Source organism: Nycticebus coucang, chromosome Y (assembly GCF_027406575.1).
Source record: "Nycticebus coucang isolate mNycCou1 chromosome Y, mNycCou1.pri, whole genome shotgun sequence".
NCBI classification, from domain to species: domain Eukaryota; kingdom Metazoa; phylum Chordata; class Mammalia; order Primates; family Lorisidae; genus Nycticebus; species Nycticebus coucang.
The window spans coordinates 23,740,759-23,757,005 of NC_069805.1; positions in this window are offsets into that span (position 1 = coordinate 23,740,759).

Genomic DNA, 16,247 nt, shown 5'->3' on the forward strand with positions numbered 1-16,247 from the left:
AACCTCAATTCCTGAGCTCAAGCAATCCTGCTCCTTCAGCCTCCCAAGTAGCTAGAACTACAGAGGAACTACACCACAACATCTGCCTAGTTTTTCCATTTTTAGTAGAGATGGGGTCTCACTCTTGCTCAGACTTGTCTCCAACTCCCGAGCTCAAGGAATCCTCCTGCCTCGGCCTCCCAGAATGCTGGGGTTACAGGTGTGAGCCACCGTGCCTGGCCAGTCCCCTTTAATTCTAGTGATTTTTTGTCTCAATGTGAATATGGCTCCCTGAGCTTTTTTATTTTAGGTAAGTGCCGCACCCACGGCACCATAGCCGTAGTGAGGCGGCGCTGTCCATGTTCTAGAACGACGGGAAGGTGGATTGTGCTCCACGGAGCTTAGCCCCCAGCGCCCCCAGTATGCACAGCATCAGAAATGTTGCCTAGCATGCTCAGTTACCCGCTTAAGTTTAAAGATTGTGGCATCTATTCATGTGTTTGTCATTCTGTACCAGAAGTCTGTTTGTTCTGATAAACTATCAATATGTACTTTCTTAAGAATGAACACAATACACTGTTGATCCAACTATAACACCACCTCATGAGCTTGTTAAACTCAGTGGCACTACTAATGAACACACAAAGAAGTTTTTCCCACCATAAATATCAGTGGGGACAGAAAAAAACAGAATGAATGCATAAGCAGAACTTTTACAAGACATAACCTCCCACAATAAAGATTTGTTCAAACATCTTACTTCACTAATTTTCATATGTAATACAAATCAATAGAGTAGTTTAATGTTTAACAAACAATCAATTATGAATCAAAGTATAGTTACTAATAAGAGTAAAAATATATAGAAAATATATATAAAAGTAGTCAAACATTATACATAAAAGAATATGTCCAGCTGTTTTAAAAATAAGATCCTAAGAAACTGAAAAGAGTTACAGAACTGAGAAGAGTTGTAAGCCTTGACATTCCTGAAGAGGGAGTAAGCAGGTGTTACTGATAAACCACCTCCCTCCGGAGAGCAAAACCTTGAAAACATGTAATGCATGATAAACCGCATATGCAGACACAAAGATAATTTACAAGCATAAGCAGAATGAAGATTGCATTGTTTGAACCTTGGAAAGAAAATGTATAAATACCAACATATACTCTCAGTAAAATTTGCAGCTGCATACTTTAACCTGTAGTGTGCCAGACTGTCATTCCTGCGCCGACCTCTCAACTTTCCTCGTTCCTTCTCCCTGCTTTCCCTCGGACTGAAGCCCACGGACAGGGTGGTCTGTGGCAGGTGGCGCCTCGAACAGGGACCTGAAGGACAGGTAATCTTCTCTCCTTTTCTTTCTTTTTCAAGGTTGAGGGTGGCTCTTACCAGGGAGCTGCAGTCCCGCCGGTAAAGGCTGACCGGTTAAGTGTAAGCAATCACAGGATTCATGGGGCACGCATTAACTAAGGAAGACAAAATCTTGAGTACTATGTTGCAGCGTTTGTTGGCAAAGAATGGGTTCAATGTGTCCCTCAAACAGTTGGAGGAGCTTATGCATTTTCTTAGACATGTTAGCCCTTGGTTCGTGGAGGAGGGATCGCTCTCCCTAGCAGATTGGAAAAGAGTTGGGAGGGAGATGCGCCGTTATGTGCAGGCACACGGGGAGCATACACTCCCCGCTCAAGCCTTCCCCCTGTGGCTACAGATTAGGGAATTGCTAACTGATACTACGTCTCTTGAGGCGTTTGTACGAGAAACTGCTTCAGAGACTAAAAGTCCAGAGGATAAAAGTCCACCTATACATGATGAAGTACCAAGAAAGACTCGTGAAGAGGCAGAGCCAGGGCTTCTGCGTGCTGTGGGGATGCTCCCCCCACTGCCGGAGCCTGAGGACTCTTTTCCTCCGCCTCCAAAGCTTGGGGATTCTTCCGATGATAATTGGGATTTAGCAGATGAAATGGCCAAACAAGATGAGGAAGGGGATTTCTTTGATCATGATAATGAGCCCCCCATGGCGTTTGTAAGCATGACAAAGGCACGTCCTGCTAAAAGGGTCTCTCGTGCCCCTTGGCCACCTTTGCCTCCCATGGGTTTTCAGAACGCAAGGCAGGAAGCCAGAGGTTTTCAGGGCGCAGTGCAGGAAGCACGGAAACAAGGGGATTTTACTTTCGCTTTTCCAGTGAAAGTGTCAGCTAATGACGGTGGGGACCCCGTATGGGAACCTCTGCCTCTTAAAACATTGAAAGAATTGCAGCAGGCTGTCCGTACTTCGGGCGCTTCTGCTCCATATACTTTACAGATTGTAGACTTAGTTGGAAGCCTCTGGCTTACTCCCTATGATTGGCATCAAACAGCTAAAGCCACTTTATCACCTGGTGATTATGTCTTATGGAGAACTGAATATGAAGATAGGTCAAAAGATACTATTACTCAACTTTCTGGTAGAAGGGGACCTAAGCCCACTATGGCTATGCTATTAGGAACTGATGATTTTGCATCTCCTCAGGCACAGACGGCCATCCCCCGCCAATTTCTGGAAGCCATAACAAAAAATGCCATCAGTGCTTGGCGCAAGCTCCCTCCTCCCGGGGCCAAAGGCGGCACATTAGCCAATATTAGGCAAGGTACGGAGGAGCCGTACCAAGACTTTATTTCAAGGCTGGAAGAAGCCATTAATAGAATGCTCCCCCCGTCTGAGGGCACATCACTGTTGCTTAAACAGTTAGCATGGGAAAATGCCAACACGCTGTGTCAGGACCTTATACGTCCTCTAAGAAAAACAGGTACTTTACCAGATTATATTAAAGCATGCATGGATGCCTCACCAGCGATAGTCCAGGGTATGGCCTATGCTGCAGCAATGCAAGGACAGAAATTCAGCGCCTATGTTAAAAATACCTTCAATAAAGGAGGTAAGGGGCCAAGAGCTCCTGCTAACACTTGCTACAATTGTGGCAAGCCAGGACACATGCAGAAGGACTGTAAACAGTCCCATGCCAATAAGCCGAGGGGGGACCCGCCCGGCTTATGCCCTCGTTGTAAGAAGGGGCGACATTGGAGAAATGAATGCAAATCAAAATTTCATAAGGATGGAACCCCCTTGAATGACAAGGGAGACACTGATTCTGAGGATCAGGAAGTACAAAAGTCAAAAAACTAGGTGAGGGGCATTCTCCCAGCCCGGACCCCAAGGGAGATCATGCTGCGGTGCAGGATGTGCAGCACTCATCTACTTTAAATCCTCAAGCCCCTGAATTTACTATTCATGACCTTTCACGGGGCACTCCTGGAAGTGCAGGTTTAGATCTTGCAAGTGAAAAGGATGTATTATTATCCAAATGGGACGGTGTTACTTTAATCCCCACTGCAGTAAAAGGGCAACTTTTGCCGGGGACAGTTGGAATTATAATTGGGAGAAGTTCAAATTATACTAAACATTTTGAAGTTATTCCAGGAGTAATTGATTCAGATACTCAAAATACAATTAAAATAATGGTTAGAGCTTTAGTGGAAACAACTCAAATTCATAAAGGACAGAGAATTGCGCAATTGCTGTTATTACCATATGTCCCTTTACCTACACCACATTTAAAGATGGCCAGAGGACAAGGTCAGTTTGGCTCCACTGATTATGTAGCTTTGGTGCATGATTTGAATGACAGGCCATTCCAAGAAATAAAATTAAATGGCAAAGCATTTAAAGGGTTAATGGATACAGGAGCTGACAAAACCTGTATTGCAGCTTCTGAATGGCCTCAGTCCTGGCCGGTTCAACAAACCGCTTCTTCTTTGATTGGGCTTAGTTCAGCCACAGGAGTTATGCAAAGTACAGCTTATCTCTCTTGGGAGTTTGAAGGAAAAACAGGTTTTGTTCAACCATATGTATTGCCCTCTTTACCATTCACTCTATGAGGCAGGGACCTCCTACACGTTATGGATTTAAAATTAGTCACTGCTGATCAGTTAAATGACCAGCATTTTACATAGGGGCCACTGCAGAAAATCATGCAATCAAAATAAAATGGTTAACAGATACGCCTGTATGGGTTAGTCAGTGGCCCCTAACAACAGAAAAGTTACAGGCATTACAAATTTTAGTTCAGGAACAAGTAGACAAAGGACACCTGGAGGAATCCACTAGCCCTTGGAATACTCCTGTATTTGTGATAAAGAAAAAATCTGGAAAATGGAGACTTTTACAGGACTTAAGAGCACTCAATACAGTGATGGAGGATATGGGAGCCTTGCAACCTAGGCTCCCTTCCCCTGTGGCCATACCTGAGAGATGGTCAATTATAATTATTGATTTACAGGATTGTTTTTTCACCATTAATCTACATCCTGATGACTGCCCTCGGTTTTCTTTTAGTGTTCCTTCACTAAATTTACGAGAACCTTTTAAAAGGTATCAATGGAAAACTTTACCTCAAGGTATGAAAAATAGTCCTACATTGTGTCAAAAATTTGTGGCTGCTGCTTTAGCAGCACTGCGAGTACAATTTCCAGATGCTTACATTATTCATTATATGGATGATATTTTATTGGCTCATCAACATCAGGCACAAGTACAACTTATGCTGGAAAAGGCCATAGAGCAATTAACTAAGTTTGGTCTAATTATTGCCCCAGAAAAAATTCAAAGAGATAAGCCGCTTAGCTACTTAGGTCAGTGGATTCATTCGGATTATATCACTCCACAGAAAGTACAGATAAGAAGAGATAAATTACAAACACTTAATGATTATCAAAAACTCTTAGGAGACATAAATTGGATTCGGCCTTATTTGAAAATTACTACGGGGACTCTCAGTCCTTTGTTTGCTATTTTACAAGGAGACTCAGATCCACAGTCTCCAAGAATAATGACTAAAGAAGCTTTACAGACACTGGGGGTTGTGGAACAGGCACTCAGCCAAGCTAGAGTTAAGCAGGTTAATTATCAGAAACCATGGTCTTTATTAATTTTCTCTACTGAATAGACACCCACTGCCTGCTTGTGGCAGGCAGGCATTTTAGAATGGATTCATCTCCCACATGTACAAGCAAAAGTTGTTGCTGATTATCCTTATTTAATCTCCTTACTCATAGACAAAGGCAGGAAACGATCTAGAGAGTTATTTGGCAAAGAACCTCATGCTATTATAACTACTTATAATAAAACTCAAATAGAACAATTACTTCAAAATAATGAAGATTGGATATTGGCCTTGCAAGGTTACACAGGACAAATTTTATATCATTATCCAAAACATCCTTTAATTGAATTTGCAAAAACAGTTTCACTTATATTTCCTCTTTTGTGTGCCACACAGCCACTACCTCAGGCTGTCACATTATTTACTGATGGCTCTTCGACAGGAAAAGCTGTGGTTTTTAGTCCAGGCATGTCGCCTCTCATAAAAGAAGTGGCACAAACTTCAGCTCAACAAGCAGAACTATGGGCATTAATCACTACTTTTGAACATTTTAAACAAAAGTTTAATTTGTATACAGATTCTAAATATGTTGCTTCCTTATTTCCAGCCCTTAAAACTGCTCTTTTAACAAGAACTTCAACTATACTGCCTTTGTTAAAAAGGCTACAAACTTTGATTCAACAAAGACACAATCAATTTTATATTGGTCATATAAGAGGGCACTCACAACTACCAGGACCATTGGCACAAGGTAATGCTACTGCAGATTTACTTACAAGAACTGTAGTGGCCACAGTCACTCAGGCTGAGGACAGCCATGCTTTGCATCATCAAAATGCTAATGCATTAAGAAAAATGTTTCACATTACCAGAGAACAGGCAAGACAGATAGTCTTGCGGTGTAAGGCATGCCCTCTCACTCATCATCCATTAAAATTTGGAGTTAATCCTAGGGGCCTCCGCCCCAATATTTTATGGCAGATGGATGTTACCCATGTGCCAAGCTTTAAAAAATTAGCATATGTACATGTAACTGTGGATACTTTTTCACATTATATTTGTGCCTCTGCAAGAACTAGCGAGACTTACAAGGATGTTATTCAACACTTGTTTAACTGTTTTCAACAGCTAGGTGTCCCTCTTCAATTAAAAACAGATAATGCTCCAGCCTATACTTCTCGAGCATTTGTTAACTTTTGTGCTCAATGGAAAATACCTCATTCTACAGGGATCCCTTACAATCCACAAGGGCAGGCCATTGTGAAGCGATCCAATCAGATATTAAAACTACAAATTGAGCGCCTACAAAAGGCCCATACATATTTCTCTCCTCATCACATTTTATCACATGCTTTATTTGTATTAAATCATCTAAATGTTAATACAGAAAATCATACACCAGCATTAGTACACTGACAACCAGAAACAAAAACTGCTTTACCAAAAGTTCTTTGGAAAGATTTATTAACTAGATTATGGAAAGTGCCAGATGTCCTCATAACCTCGGGACGAGGGTATGCTTGTGTTTTTCCACAGAATGCCGAATCCCCCATCTGGATTCCAGACCAACTGGTCAAGCCGGCTCCTCCGGAAAAGACAACGCAGGAGGAGACGCCAGCGACTTCTGCGAAACCTCACACATCGGCTGGAGAAAGTGAAAGTGCATCTGCCGACAACAAACAAGATCACGTAGACGCAAATTAGAACTCTCACTCAAGAGGCAAAACGTTTACTGTTGTCTCAAGGCAAAGCTTTAACTCCTGTAATGTATTTTACAGCATTTTTAACTCTCTTGTCCAGCCCTAAAGTGGAAAGTGCAGCCTATTGAGCATACATTCCTAATCCACCTTTGTTACACCCTGTAGGGTGGCTGGATCAAGAGCCTATAAAAATTTTAACTAATGATACCCTCCGTTTGGGAGGATTACAAGATTCAGAGTCACGAAATCATGCCTCTTCCTCTGTTAACTTTACAGGCAGGGTAGACTCACTCCCTATTTGTCTCACCTTAAGAGGGAGAGCCCCACCATTTTGTGTGCAAACTAGCTCTAGAGTGTTCTTAACTGACGCTCCAGATCCCGCAAATGCAACTAAACGTTATGTTTGGAAATATGAACTTCAAACCTTAGGACATATGACATTTAATGAAACTTTTGAAGAGGTAACTACATTACCTATCCCCAACTGTAAAGAAAAGTATAGAGATATAAATCAATTCTGGGATTCATCTTTAACTAAAACTCCCGTCTGGCTGTCATGTGGCTTTGCAGAAGCAGCCAGTCGACATGTCCCAGTTAACTCCAAATTAGTTATTTGGGATTATTCTGCCACCTCTGGAACAATTGATTATGAAAAATACTTTGCTGATAATAGTGTAAAATATCATAAATATAGATAGTCATCTTTTCCTCCTCAAAAAATAAGGCGATGGTATTCAGCTGGTTTAGTTGAACCTATATGGGTTGCACAAAAACAGAATAAAATTCAAATTCATTATGATTTATTTCGATTAGTGGCTGCAACAAATATGATTTTAGAAAGAAAACCAGGCATGACAAGCCCTGCAGCCATACCAGTAAGAGTGTGTGTAAGATATCCCTATGCACTATTATTAGCACCCACTGCCTTTTTTAGCATAGTTGAACATAATAATTCTTATAAAGTCACATGTACTGCATGCAAAATAACCAATTGTATTGCCTCTTCTGATATATTTCATGTAAATAATAGATTGCTGAATGTTATGTTAATTGTAAAAAGACCTTCATATGTAATGTTACCTGTAAATCTACAAAACGATCCATGGTATGATAATGCAGCATTACAAGTGTTAGAAACACTTAATGAATTAATTAGACCTAAAAGATTTGTGGCAACTTTAATTTTAGGCATTGCAACTTTAATTTCTATAATCACTACTTTTGCTGTAGCTACTACAACTTTAGTACAACAAATGCATACAGCACACTATGTCAATACTCTTAGCAGTAATGTAACTTTAGCGTTAATGACACAAGCTAGTATTGATAATAAGCTTGAAGCCAAATTAAATATGTTAGAAGAAGTAGTCTTAGCTTTAGGTCAAAACATTAAGTACATACAACAGAAACTACAAACAAAGTGTCATTCTGCCTTTCAGGCTATTTGCATTACACCTTTACCATATAACATGTCTGAATCATGGAGTAAAGTGCAAACACATTTACAAGGTGTTTGAAAAGACAATGATATAACACATAATTTACACAGCTTACAACAAGATATTACAGCCATGAGTCAAGCTCATTTACCAATAACTTCTCTTAACACATTGACTCAATCTTTAACTAGTGGATTTAAAGCACTCAATCCTCTTGACTGGATCCAGTATATTGTATTCATAACCATAATTAGCTGTCTATTATTTTGTGTTGTGTTACTGTTACCATGTCTCATACGATGTCTGTTTTCTTCTATCAACTCTATACGCCAAGAAGTCTTTGAACTGCAGTTTAAAAACAAAAAAGGAGGAAATGCCGCACCCACGGCACCATAGCCGTAGTGAGGCGGCGCTGTCCGCGTTCTAGAACGACGGGAAGGTGGATTGTGCTCCACGGAGCTTAGCCCCCAGCGCCCCCAGTATGCACAGCATCAGAAATGTTGCCTAGCATGCTCAGTTACCCGCTTAAGTTTAAAGATTGTGGCATCTATTCATGTGTTTGTCATTCTGTACCAGAAGTCTGTTTGTTCTGATAAACTATCAATATGTACTTTCTTAAGAATGAACACAATACACTGTTGATCCAACTATAACACCACCTCATGAGCTTGTTAAACTCAGTGGCACTACTAATGAACACACAAAGAAGTTTTTCCCACCATAAATATCAGTGGGGACAGAAAAAACAGAATGAATGCATAAGCAGAACTTTTACAAGACATAACCTCCCACAATAAAGATTTGTTCAAACATCTTACTTCACTAATTTTCATATGTAATACAAATCAATAGAGTAGTTTAATGTTTAACAAACAATCAATTATGAATCAAAGTATAGTTACTAATAAGAGTAAAAATATATAGAAAATATATATAAAAGTAGTCAAACATTATACATAAAAGAATATGTCCAGCTGTTTTAAAAATAAGATCATAAGAAACTGAAAAGAGTTACAGAACTGAGAAGAGTTGTAAGCCTTGACATTCCTGAAGAGGGAGTAAGCAGGTGTTACTGATAAACCACCTCCCTCCGGAGAGCAAAACCTTGAAAACATGTAATGCATGATAAACCGCATATGCAGACACAAAGATAATTTACAAGCATAAGCAGAATGAAGATTGCATTGTTTGAACCTTGGAAAGAAAATGTATAAATACCAACATATACTCTCAGTAAAATTTGCAGCTGCATACTTTAACCCGTAGTGTGCCAGACTGTCATTTCTGCGCCGACCTCTCAACTTTCCTCGTTCCTTCTTCCTGCTTTCCCTCGGACTGAAGCCCACCGACAGGGTGGTCCGTGGCAGGTAAGCATTTGCCAAGTATATATTTTTCCATCTTTTGACTTTCAGCCTTTATGTGGCCTTGTATTTTGGGCTTGTTGTTTGGAAACTACATATTTTATAACTGTTATTTTATAAAATCTTGCTGAATCTTTGTCATTTAATTGCCCAATTTAGTCTGCTCATAATTATTATGACTAGTAATTTACTTGGACTTTCTTCATCCATCTTAGATTATGACATTTATTCCATTTTTCATATGCTTTTTCCTTCCTTTTTAATACTAACTGATTTTGATTGTTTATTTGCTTACATGTCCCACTTTGCCTTCTCCTGGTTTAAAAACTATAGATTCTATTTCTGTTCTTTTAGTGATTAAATTTGTAATTTTACCTGTATTCACAGTAAAAATCTATAATCGTTAACTTCCCTTTTAATAATACTAAGACCTTAGAATAGTAACTTAGTCCCATTTTTCCCAACTTCTTTGTTACTGTTGTATAGCATTCCAGATCTTTTTTAAAAATTCTGCACAGTAGAGGGTGGCGCCTGTGGCTCAGTGAGTGGGGTGCCGGCCCTATATGCCGAGGGTGGCGGGTTCAAACCCAGCCCCGGCCAAACTGCAACAACAACAAAAAAAATAGCCGGGCGTTGTGGCCGGCGCCTGTAGTCCCAGCTGCTCGGGAGGCCGAGGCAATAGAATCGTGTAAGCCCAAGAGTTAGAGGTTGCTGTGAGCCGTGTGATGCCATGGCACTCTACCCAAGGGCGGTACAGTGAGACTCTGTCTCTACAAAAAAAAAAAAAAAAAAAAATTCTGCACAGTAGATATTATTATTGCTTTGTACATGATAGAGACCATGTTTATTTAGATTTGCCAGTTTTAGATTTCTCACTGCTCTTTGGCTTACCTTTTAGTCTTACAGCTCAAACCTCCATTTGCTATGATTCTCTTTCTTCCTAAAGTTCAGACAGTCCTGTGTGACCTGACACGTGCACTCCCGAAAATGCCTTGCACTAGAAATCGTAGAGGTGTAGGAAGAGTAGAGTTGGGCCCAATGACTCAAGAGTTGTTTAACTCTTTAACCAGAAACTAAAAAACTGGAATGGTCCTGATAAAAAATAATAGCAAAGTTTAATTTATTTTGTGTGTGTGTGTGTGTGTAGAGACAGAGTCTCACTGTACCGCCCTCGGGTAGAGTGCCGTGGCATCACATGGCTCACAGCAACCTCTTAACTCTTGGGCTTACGCGATTCTCTTGCCTCAGCCTCCCGAGCAGCTGGGACTACAGGTGCCCGCCACAACGCCCGGCTATTTTTTGGTTGCAGTTTGGCCGGGGCTGGGTTTGAACCCGCCATCCTCGTCATATGGTGCTGGCGCCCTACTCACTGAGCCATAGGCGCCGCCCGCGAAGTTTAATTTCTATTAGCATTTATGGTCAGTGTCAAAATTTCTGCAGCCTTAAACGCTGAGACTCAACCCTGTTTTCCTGTGAGATGAGGATCCTGGTGGGCATTTGCTTTCAAGGAACAGCCTGGCTCAGTGCCATAGTTCAGTGGTTAGGGTGCCAGCCACATACACCAAGGCTGGTGGGTTCCAGCCTGGCCCAGGGTCTGCTAAACAATGACAACTGCAACCAAAAAGTAGCCAGGTGTTGTAGTGGGTGCCTGTAGTCCCAGCTACTTGGGAGGCTGAGGCAAGAGAGTCACTTGGGCCCAAGAGTTTGAGGTTGCTGTGAGCTGTGACATCACAGTACTCTACAGAGAGTGACAAAATAAGACTCTGTCAATAAAAAAAAGAAAGTTCAGCCTTGGCCTGAACTCACATAGCTGTGATGTGAAGGGAATTCTTGAGTCCCAATTGGGTCTTTTCTCCTGTTGTGCGTTGCTGTTATTGTGAAAGAAGTGTGGCTTTAAATAATAAGTATTCCTTACTTTAAAGGTGATATGTAGATATCCAAGCCCTTTGTGCTGCTTCTAGAACTCATGATGGTAATGCTGAATGTTTGCTGTCTAGTCTTCCATTGCCATGTGTCTGGGTACCCAGTGCCCATCTGCAGCTGTCTCTGTCTTACTGGTGCAGGAGCTGGGTCCACCATCATCCTCCCAGAGCCTCCCCTTATAAGCATAAATACTATAAATGGGTACAGGATTCTGGCCACAGCTGTAGGCAGACTCAGAAAATAAATAAAATAAAAAAAAATAAAATAAATCCCTGATTGAATTAAAGTGATAAATCCTTCATCCTATCTGCCTAATAGACAAAAGGGTACTTCCACTGGTGGAAGACATTATCTGGTATCATTTATATACCACGTGCAGCATGCAATAAAAAATTATGAGACATGCAAACAAGCAGGACAAAAGAAGTGTAATAAAACAAAAAGTATGGTCTAACAGCCCTTCTGAGGTCACAGCTGACGTTTTGGTGTTATTTCTCTCCTTGCATGGGTGTTATTTTCTACAGGTGGGGCTCATGTAGGGTATACAAGTATGTGGCCTGCCTTTTTTTTTTCTTTTAACTTACCATGTCATAAATTTCCTCTTACATCTGTGAAGTCATTTTAAATTTAATCAATTTATTTATAGAAATGGGGTTCTCATTATGTTTCCCAGGCTAGACTTAAACTTGAGGTCTCAAGTGACCTTCCTCCCACATTGCTGGGACAACAGGTGTGAGTTTTTTTTTTGTTTGTTTGTTTTTGTAGAGACAGAGTCTCACTGTACCACCCTTGGGTAGAGTGCCATGATGTCACACGACTCACAGCAACCTATAACTCTTGGGCTTACGTGATTCTCTTTGCCTCAGCCTCCCATGCAGCTGGGACTACAGGCGCCCGCCACAACACCTGGCTATTTTTGTTGTTGTTGTTGCAGTTTGGCTGGGGCTGGGTTTGAACCTGCCACCCTCGGCATATGGGGCTGGCGCCCTACTTACTGAGCCACAGGTGCTGCCCAGGTGTAAGCTTTTTTAATATTAATAGTGTGGTGCTTCATATAAACATTTCATATTTTACTTAGTCAAACTGTGGTTATATGTTTCATAACTTTTGTTACTGTAAAAGAACTTATAACAAAGTAAATACAGATTGCTGTGTGTATGCTTGATTGCCTTAGCGGATAATGTCTTAGATATTAATAGAGTATTTTAAGCTTTAATTAAGTATTGTCAGATTTCTTTCTCAGAGGTCTGTGTATTTAATAATTTATGTTTTCAGCAGAGAAATTTGATGATAGCCATTTCATAAGTGGTCACTATAAAAATGCCTATGCCTGTGGGTAGGGGAGCTGGCTGCCCGGTGCCATGTCAGCTGTTCTCACATGCCACACAAGGCTCTTTTTTCTGGCCCAGCTATTCTCTGCAGGACTTCAGAGTGGTCAGTGGCCAAGGAGGGCTTGGAGCTTGTTCTCTACAGCAGGCTGTAGGGATAAGCACCTTCATTTTTGTTCTTAATATCCTCTTTGCTTTTATGTTTCTTTAAAGAAGTAAAAAGGAGATACAGCAGGTGGGGGGGGCTCCAAGTCACTGTACTATCTTCTTTGGTGTCCCTGAGGTCTTAGGAACTCTGTCACCCACAAGAGTTGAAGTATATGTTAGGATAATTAAAGATGCAGAGTTGTGAGCAAAATGGATGAATAGCAGGCTTTATCTGACATATCAGGTTATGGCCATCTCAGTCCTGGGCAGTTTGGTTTGTGGGAACAAAACTGGGCAGGGCTGGAGTACTCATTCAGCAAGCAGAGGGTGGGCCTGGGGGAGGTCGGGTGCTGAGTGGGGGCCAAGTGAGGACCCATAAGGACCCAAGGAAGAGCGAGCTGTGAGCAGAGACTGGTCAGCAAATCCTTCCTGGGTCAGTGGGTCCTTCTGACCTCCCTATCATTGTGGGCCCTTATCTAGAATCCTGAGGGAGAAAATGCCAGGTCAGTTCAGACTGGACAGTGATGGTCAGGGAGCTCCTGTGGGCTTCTGAATCAGGGCCAGCCCTGCCTGTCCAATTTCACTGCTCCAAGGGTCCTGTAGAGGCCGTGGGAGGCCTGGCTGGCTTTGCTCCTTTTGGAGAATGCACAGCCTAGTGGGCAGCAGTGGGCTTGAATCTGTTCCCACCCCAGCCCTGCCAAATCAAGATGCAAGGAGGGGCCGGCCTATCAGAGTCTCTGCACACACAGCTCAGGGACTTGGTTGTGGCTCTGGCCTGCCGTCATCCCCTCAGCCATGTCTGCGAAGCCTGCCTGGCCAGGCCTTCCTGGTGGAGAGATCATGTGATGTGGGCTGTGTGCACACCACACCCTTACCTGGTGGCTCTGTACTCTCACAGGTGGTAACGTGGACCCGGAGAGCCAAGTGGAGGGGAAGAAGGAGGTGGAAGCCGATGACGTGATGAGGAGCGGCCCCCGAACCATTGTGCCATATAGATATAGCTCCATGTTCTGCTTAAGCCCCACCAACCTGTGAGTCCCTCGTTGCCCCGGCATGTGGCTGTCTCTCTTTTCCATTCATCATGACCTGCAGAGACACAGGAACCAGCATGGCCTGTAGGTGCCCTGAGGGCGCAATTGCACCCTATGCTACGTGAGCTTCTTTGGTCACTGCCATAGTCCCTTGAGACACATGCCCATGACTTTTCATGTAGACGAGGACACAGATGGTTCTGTGCTACGTGCCCTGATATAGCAGTCTTGGTGATGCAGGGTTTGAACCCAGCAGCTGTAGAGCTGCTGCTCAGCCCTGCATGCTCAGCCCTACATGCTCACTCTCCTCTGCACACATGGGCCCATCTCCCTGTGTGCACACAGGTTTCATGCACCCCCTTCCATTGCACCTGTCACCCGCATGTGTATGCATGCATGCAGTATCTGTTTACTTGTTCACCTGTGTGCCTTCCCATGTCTGTCCGGCATGCATTTGCCATCCACTCATCAGTCTGGTGCTCTCATCGGTCCAACTAAAGTCCACATGGTAGACAGCACTCTAGGCACTGGAGGTGCTCAGGACCAAGGCACTGTCCTTGCTGAGCCTATGTGCCTGTGGGAGTGAAAGACACCAGGCACAACAAATAAGTAAAAGACGTAATAAGACGTCCAACAGTGCATAGTGCAGGAGGAAGCACAAAATGGGGTGGAGATGCTGTCCAGGTACTAAGTTAGATGGAAGGTTGGGAGTGGAAGGGAGGGTGTACAGGGGGAGCAGGGGATGTAGACAGGCAGTCCAAGGGCAGCAAAGGCAGGTTGGCCTATACCCCGTTTGTTGCTGGTCTGCCCGGCCACTCCTGTCCCAGCAGCCAGTGGTGTCTGCACATGGCTCTCCAGCACCCAATCTCCCTGCCTCCTCCCTCTCTGTTACAGCTCAGCACGTGCAGAGGCATGGTCCCTGCCACAAGGGGCAGGGAACATCCAGTAAGTTCAGCATGAAAATATCTCAATGGAGAGATGCTGGCATTGGGGAGCAGGTGGATTGTTAGTAAAGCTCTCCTAGCAGAAGAGGCACCTGTGCCAAAACCCGAAGGGCAGAAGCTCTGGGGTGGAGGAAGGATGTAGGAGGTAGTGGGCTAGGACAGAGGGTGGACATGGGAAGCAGCAGGCTGCAGGCAGTATGGGCAGCGCCAAGATGAGAAGGGCTTGACTGCTGGCATCCTTTGGGGATGGACAGCACTGAGAGGTGGACATGCTCGACCTGCACCTCAGCAAGATCCTTCAATGGGGAGAATGGACAGAGATGCCGGGTGGTTGAAGTGTTAGGAAGAAATGGTGGTGGTTTGACTGGAGTAGTCAGAATGGAGAGGTTTGGAAGTCAGTTCTTGGAAGAAATTTTAGAGGCATAATCTGCAGAATTTGATGATACTTGTACTATGTGGGAGAGGAGGGGTTGTTAAGGACAGCACCAATCTCTGCTGGATGCTGGGCAGAAGGTAGTGTGCTCACCAAGACTAGCAGTGCTGCTGAGGGTCTGGATGAGAAAACCTAAGGCAACTGGAGACATCTTGTAGCCAAGTAGCCCGGAGTCTAAGTGGTAGAAACCCAGACACAGGCTGCTGAATTAGAAGGAAAAGTGTCTCTTTTAAGGAGGGAGAAATGCCATGGAGTGAAGAACTAGCAGGCTGTTGGTAGACCTGGGGGGCAGATCCATGGGTGTGAGGGTAGGAGCCAGGTGAGGATAAAAAGATGTGCATGGGCTCCCTCCAGAGAAGAGAGAGAAGGGGGTCTTTGGATGGAAGGTCTTGGGATGTCAATGTTAGAGGAGAGACTGGAAGGGCTAGAGGGGCAGAGAGTGTGCCTGGGATGCAGGAGGTAGAGGTGGTGCTCCTAGAGCATGTTCCTTGTGTTGGCACGAGAGACAGTCCACTCCACCTAGCCCATCTATTGCTGCCCCTTCTGTCCGCTACTCAGAGATTGGCTTTCCAACCCCCTGAGCACTTGTCCGCACCAGTCTCCTATTTCTGTCCACACTGTTTGCTGCTGTTTTCCTGCCAGAATGGGACTTCCTGAGGTGGAGGACTTGCCTGCCCTGTTGCTTACTGTGTCCCCCAGAGTTCAGCACAGGCTGGCAGAGCAGATGCTTAGTAATGTTGCATGAGTGAGTGCAGGTGAGCAAGTGGGCTTGTGTTGCTGGCGGCCCTGGGAAGGTTCCTAGGCCAGGAGAGGCCTGCCGTCTGCCAGAATGCTAGTGCTGACATCCATCCTCTCTAGACAGCAGCCAGGTGGACACAAGTGGTTATGCTGTACGGAAGTGTGGCCCTTGAGCTGTAGCCTGTGAGCTGTGGGCTGTGCAGCCTTCCCACTCCTTGTCCTGGGCTGCCCTCATGAGTACCTCAGCCACCATTGTCACCAGGCTGCTGTGCCAGGAGAAGTGGAGAAGGCTCTGGTGCCTGTA